Raw genomic sequence first — 6,337 nt, 5'->3', positions numbered from 1 at the left:
TTGTCTGTACCTATTGTCTAAACCCCAGGATATTCTCGTTAGAGGAATATTTTGCTGTGGCATATAATTTAGATTTTTATATATATGTATAAAAAGTATATATATGTATATATATATAGTGCAAAGGCTGGACAGAGCTGAGAGAAGTTACTCCATTCAGTTTGCTGTGCACAACTTGGGGCAGGACTTGGGGGAAGGGAAGAAGAAGTGAAGACAAACATTAAGCATGGGGAAATATGATCTAAACAGAGCCAGTGCATGAGCACAGAGTATGTGAATAAGGAGGCTGTAAAGCACATGGATTTCACCATATCCTCTTGGAAAATTCCACACTTCTGAGAACTATCTATGTGCACTGATGATGGGAGGCTTCTGCACCAAAGGAGTGATGTCCTGGGTCAAACTTGCCTGAGGAATGTGTCTTCCCTCAAGTCCCCAAACCCATGTCTCTTTGGAGGATCCCATCTCTCATCTTAGAAACAGCTTTCAAAATTGTTCTGTTTGACTGTGCTGTGGCCCCAGACAGTGGTACTAGGAGAAAGCCTGTTGTGATTCATTAAAACAGTGCTCTCAGGCATCCAGCAAGTACAGCAAGGGAATGGATACATTATCAAAGCTCTGTCTCATCTACTCTGCAGTGTGGGATATTTGGTGGGATGGAGAGATGAGGCAGTGAGCTAAGAAGCAAGAAAAGCAGTGGGCTGACAGAAGTAAGAGCAGGAAAGCTGTACCTGGGGTTGATGGGAATTTGCTTTCCACATTTGCAGATCTGTGACAGCAACCCACTTGCAGGTGCTGGAGCTGAAGCAAACACTGCTGTGAGATGCTTAGCAGGATGGGGAGAGACAGGAGCTGGCAGTAAATATGGGTTACTCTGACACAGAAGAGCACCTGTGACTGATGGAGGGCAGTGACAGCTCAGACTGGGAGCACAGCCAAGAAAGATTTCCCCTGCTCCCTAAATGTTGCCTGCAGTGTGTGAAATATTTTTCACCTGGGAGTAAGGCTGTCTTTTCTGTCGGGAAGCTGGGAAACTTTGGTAAAGGCAAAGCCAAGGTGGAGGCTAAGCAAAGGGCAGTGACTCAGGGAGATGAGATCAGATCACTCCCATGGTATCTCAGTGCCCAGGGCCTCTGGCCCATGTCACCCCTGCTGCTCAGCAGCATGGTCAGATATACCTCGTGGTGCCAGTGTCTCCTTGGGACACCTCAGTGTCTGGAGAGGAGAAAACTGCCCCCTCATTTGCAAATTGAAGAGGGCTGTACCACCCCCTCCTTCATAGCTCCTGCCCCTCTGCCAGGAGATGTTTCAGGGCAGCTGGCGCTGATCTGGTCTCTGTCCTGTCTGACAAACTCTGGCCATCTCCTTTTCCTTTTTCAGGGAGACTCTTGGTGGCCACACATCTATTTGTTTGACAGGCATGGCAATCTGGCCAGTATTGCAGTGTGGGGCATTTGTGTATTTTTCCTCAATGAAGAGGTTGTCAAGTGTACTGGGTAAATGTTTGGGAATTGAGGAACTTCCCTCCAAACCCTCCCTCTTTGGAAGTGCAGACTTGAGCACACTGTTTCAGAAATCATCTTTTTACTACAGTAGACCTTGTGGTTCTGTAGTGCTCATATCTATTCAGTTCCTGAAAGGTGCCCAGGAAATTTTATCCTTCAGCATCTGGGTGTATGGCTAGTGTCAAGTCCTGTATGCAAGTGGTGCTCATCTGTCAAATAAAATTGGTAGCCCTGTTCCTCTGGGATAACCTGATTTACCAGAGGGAAGTTATTTTATTTGCAGAGATCCCCATGGCAGGGAGGAATGATGAATCTGATTCCGTGTTCTCAGAAGGCTAATTTATTACTTTATAATACTATATTATAATAAAGAATACTATACTACACTATAATAAAGAATACAGAAAAGATACTTACTGAATGCTAAAAAGACAATAGTGAAAACTTGTGACTCTTTCTAGAGTCTTGACATAGCTTGGCTCTGGCTGGTTATTGAGTCAAAACAACTCACACCAGAATCCAATTAAACAATCTCCAAACACATTCCATATGAACAAAACTGAGGAGAAGCAAATGAGATAAGAATTGTTTTCCTTTTCTCTGAGGCTCCTCAGCTTTCCAGGAGAAAAATCCTGGGCAAAGGGATTTTTCCAGAGAATGTGAATGCCACAGGAAATAGCTGCTGCAGCAGCACGGGGAACTAAGATGGACTGCTCTGGCTGCAGTGTTATCTTGCTGGAAAGGAACTGGTCTGGAACGTGGTGTGCTGGCTTATCCTTTGTAAATATGCCTTGAGGTTTCAGAGAGATTTATCTATGCCAAGCTCTTAGTCTTGGCTCTGACATTAAGGAGGCCATACTGACACAATTCCACCTGCCAAACAGTTTTTTCTCTGTTTTAAGTGGAAAGGTTTAGATTTGCCTTCTTAGGGGAGAAAAGGGTGGTGTCTGACTCAAAGTTTCCTGAGAACTGGTAGCTAAAAACTAGGCTTGGAAGTGAAGTGTATTTGCCCTATCAGCCTGTATCAATGAATTACAAGCCAGGAAACGTCTGCCTGCCTCCATCTCCTCTGGTTTCAGCACTGCTGTGCACTATATACATGTCCATGTTTCAAACAGAGGAGAGCAAGCTGTTTTCCCTCTCTGTGTTGCTTATCATAGTCCACATAAATATTGAAATACAAGCATAGGAGTGTATGTGATGAAGCAATGTGGTGTCATGTAACCAAGTGAACCTGGCAGCCATCTGCTGCTAAACGGCTGAAGAACTTCAGCCTGCCCTTACACCAGGTCATTCTGGTGCAACAATTAAAAGATCATGTGGGTAACTTTTGATTTATTAAATGTACCAAATACCAGTGTTATTTGTAGCTTAAAAGAAACCCTTCTTTCTCCTATCCTCATCTCATGCTGCTTTTGGAAAGAAAACCTCATATTCTAGCACAGTTTGGAAAACATCAGTCAATCCTTACAAAAATAATAGTTCCCCTGAACTAGCAGAGCTGTAAATTGCAGTATTTTGTCAGGCTGCTGTTGCTGATGACTGACTTGTCGTGTTCTAAGCAACTTTAAAAAACTGCTCTGCCATCATGACAACAAATGTGTTGGGGTTTTGGCTCAAAGATGTGATTTCCCCAATGTGTCTTCAGCTGTGCAAATAGAGCAGCTCAGTGTTTGTAATTTAATGCTGTATCACAGAGCAGGGAGGCTTCCTGTTGTGAAAATGTGTGTGGCATTAGGGGAATAACATCCTGGCTGAAACCTTCCGAGAAGTGGGGGCTGGATGGGTTGCTGTGCCTGCTCCTGGTGGCAAGGAGCTAGGCAGAAGGAAACCTGTTCTCAGGGCTCCTGATGTGCCAGTCACCACTTCTCACATCTGGAAAGAGGATGTGCTGCCCAGTGAAGTGACGGCCTCACCTAGCCATGGTGCTCGGAGATGGACAGAGCTTCAGGATGAAACCAGGCTGTCAGGATGCTTGTGGTGGTAACAGAACCCCCTGGCCTTCCATAGGGGACTTCATACCTTAAGTTCCACTGGAGGAAGAGGGTTAGGAAAGCTTCTGGCAAAGATGAAGGACAGCAATTAATACTCCTCTGAACATTTTTCTTTTCTGACCTAGAAAGGGGCAGCTGGGTGCAAGGGGTGAAACTACTGGCCTGCTAAGGAAAGTGTCATCACATAAAATAACTTGGACTTCCAGTGCAGAGCTAGAATTGAAATGCATGTAGGGTATCTGCTGTTTTTTTTGTCCCTGAAGTTCTGTTGCATGGTTTTCCTTTGGACCATCTGTTTGATACAGAGGCATTTGGTAAGAGAAGAATCACACACAATTCAGGGTGAGGTGCAGCACTTTGTGCAGAGGAGTTTTCCCTCTCCACCTTTTTACAAGTGAGTCTGGCTCTTATATTCTAAATATACCCCTGAGGGAAAGGGAACAGCAGAACCAAGAATTATTTATATCTTTTGAAGGAAGAGGTACTGCAATACTGAGGAAGGAGGCATAGATGTTGGGGGAAAGGAGAGTTGCATAATTTAAGTGTGACAAGTAATTCCCATTAGTGTGGACTCTAATGAGCTCTTTTCTCCAGTTCTAGACTTGTTTGAAGCAAGGGTAAATCATAAATTAATCTACACAGCACTGCTGCTTGCTTTTTTTTTTTTTTTTTCACAGTAGCTCTTCACTGCAGGACAGCATCTTTACCACACTGCAAGTGTTGCTCCTGATTCCTCCCTTCAGAAATAACTTGTGCACAAGTCCCACAGCACAGATGTTTATTGGCTTAAAGAGGGCACAGTAAGTGTTTATTGTACCAGCTGGAACTCTTGCATGCCATGTGACTGTAGGGTCAAAACAGGAACTGAAGGTTGGAGAAGGTTCTCCTGACCACCAAATCCTCCACCAGCCCAAGCTGTAGCTCAGGCTTGCCTGGTTTTCTGGGTCCATGGGCTCTGTAGGTTGCATGCTAAGGTCATGAGAGAAGAAGGGCTTCTGCCTGGCAATAGTTACATTTGCTTGAATGCTGCACATGACTTTTTTATGGCACAAGAAATGGGACTGTGAAATCCCAAACAGACTTTTCATCACAATTTTTCAAGTAGCCATCCTGATGCTGCCAGAAATGTTCTTCTCTTTGCACTTACTGCACCAAGTTGGTTGTCCTATCAAAGGGGGAAGTTCTGTTTCACTGCAATGGAGATGTTCTCCTGATTAGTTTTTCTCTCATGGTGGATTTTATTCTCTTTGCTTAAAAGTAGCTTAACAAGAAATTACAAGCTACTGCTAGTTACAAGCTAGTGCTGGGTTAAGATGAGTGGCGTGAAATTTTGATTACATTTTTCCCCAGAATATCTTGTGCTGAATGTTGGGGCTCAGATTTCTTCCTTTTTATGCTCCAAATAGCCTGTCATGTTTGTATGTGGACTGAGAGGCCCCCAAGAAGAATCTGTAACATTGCCATAACTAAAACCTTACAAAGTCAAAAGCAGATCAGAATATCCTTGAAGTAAGACTGCCTGTACTGGCTGGAAGCTGTGTTTTAGCATCTACATTTCCTTGCAAGAGCCAGCTCTTTGTATGCATGTTTTTTTTGGATGCAGAATGAATGCTCTCACAGACCAACAAGGATCAGTTGCTATTTCCTTCTCAAGACCTATACAGGGTTTGATCTATGCTGGCTGCACTCTCTGCTCTCCCTTAATTTAGTAGCACTGTTTATGTAATTGCTGCTTTTCTGATTAAAGTGCATGAGTACAAGCTGAAGGTTTGACACAGGCAGCCAAAGTTTTTAATTGCCTTTAGCTCATTTCTAGCTGTGGCACATCTCTTTGAATGCAGCTGACTCACAGGAAAGTCTGGGAGAGAAACAATAGCCTTTTTATTTATGCTTTTTCTCTTGCAAAATTGCTCTGTGAATTTTTATCACCTAATGGTTTCTCTGACACCTTTTAAAACTGTTCAGCTTCTCACCAAGAGACCATTTTATATGAGACTTGGGCCAGTAAACCATTTCTGTGATGTGGGAAGTGCTGTGCTTCCTTCACAGAGCAATCCATTTCGAAATTAGCTGGGCCTGCCTGCGCAAGAGGAACTCACAGTTGCTTGGCTGCTAGTCCTGAATGGACCTATTAAATGCCATATTTCTGTAAAAAAAACCCCAGCAAAAGTCTATTGCTGACTAGCAGGTCCTGAAATTCATGCATGTCAAGGGTAGCATAAATAATTTCAGCGTGCAGTTTTGGAGACAATAGTGGTTTCTGGCTTAGTAAATACTAACTTACATCCAGTCTATTGAAAAAAGTGATTATATAAGGTAGAAATCAGCTGGGGCTTCAGCAGAGCTGGGAGGAACAGGCTCCTTTTCCATTCAAAATGCCTTTTAAAATTCAAAGCACTTAGTGATGTAGATGTTAGCTGACTTATCATGTCCTAAGCTGTGTCCAGCCATGTTTTGCTTCTCTCAGGTGGTCCCAAAGCACAGACAGATTGAAGCTCCAGCTCTTTTCACTTCCTTGTCTAAGGCATCTCACAGAAATGCTCTTGTACAATATTACCCCCTTTGTGTACAAGGGTGACGGGTCATTGCTGCTGCCTCTGACCAGCCAGGTGGAATTGTGCCACATTTAAGGACTTTGAATGTGAGTCTGGAAATCAGTGTGTTATGGATAGGTGTCTGCTCACTACAGCAAATTATAATGGCAGGCTCCTGGCCTGAATTCCTTTGTGAATGTCCCTCTATTCTCCCAGCAGAGAGACATTTGCATTTACATCTTTTCTCTCAGAAAATACAGCTCCTGTGAAAAGCCTGAGGAGCTCTATCTATCACTCCCTTCTC

This window comes from Passer montanus, unplaced genomic scaffold (genome assembly GCF_014805655.1).
Source record: "Passer montanus isolate IOZ18808 unplaced genomic scaffold, ASM1480565v1 scaffold20, whole genome shotgun sequence".
Taxonomy (NCBI): domain Eukaryota; kingdom Metazoa; phylum Chordata; class Aves; order Passeriformes; family Passeridae; genus Passer; species Passer montanus.
Note: the sequence above shows the minus strand (reverse complement) of the source record.